Here is a 797-nt window from a genome sequence, read left to right as displayed (position 1 = left end):
ACTCATCTCTGCCAAGAAATTTGGAAGACAACTATCTGGCCGACTGATTGGAAGAGATCAATATTTGTGCCCATTCCAAAAAGAGGTGACCCAATAGAATGCGGAAATAATCGGACAATCTCTTTGATATCCCATGCGAGTAAAGTTTTACTAAAGGTAATACAGAAATGGCTGCAAGCATACATTGACAAGGAACTTCCAGAGGTTCAAGCCAGACTCAGAAGAGGCCGTAGAAAGAGGGATATCACTGCTGATGTCCAATGGATCTTGGCTGAAAGCAGAGAATACCAGAAAGATGTTTGTTTAACTGTGTTTTATTGACTACGCAAAGGCTTTCGATAGTGTGGATCATGACAAGCTATGGACAATATTGTGAAGTATGAGTATTCTGGATTACTTAATTGTGCTCATGAGGAATCTGTACCTGGACCAAGAGGCAGTTGTTCGAACAGAACATGGGAACACTGAATTGTTCAGTGTTAAAAATTAAGAAAGGTGCAAGACAAGGTTGTATTCTTTCACCATACTTATTCAACGTCTATGCTGAGCAAATAATCTGAGAAGCTGGGTTCTATGAATCAAAACGTGGCATCAGGATTGGAGGAAGACTCATTAACAACCTGCAATATGAAGATGATACAACCTTGCTTGCTGAAAGTGAAGAAGTCTTAAAACATTTACTAATGAAGATCAAAGAGTATTGCCTTCGGTATGGATTACATCTCAATGTGAAGAAAACAAAAATCCTCACCACTGGACCAATAAACAACATTCTTATCAACGGAGAAAAGATTGAA

This window comes from Chrysochloris asiatica, unplaced genomic scaffold (assembly GCF_000296735.1).
Source record: "Chrysochloris asiatica unplaced genomic scaffold, ChrAsi1.0 scaffold00079, whole genome shotgun sequence".
In the NCBI taxonomy this organism is placed as follows: domain Eukaryota; kingdom Metazoa; phylum Chordata; class Mammalia; order Afrosoricida; family Chrysochloridae; genus Chrysochloris; species Chrysochloris asiatica.
Note: the sequence above shows the minus strand (reverse complement) of the source record.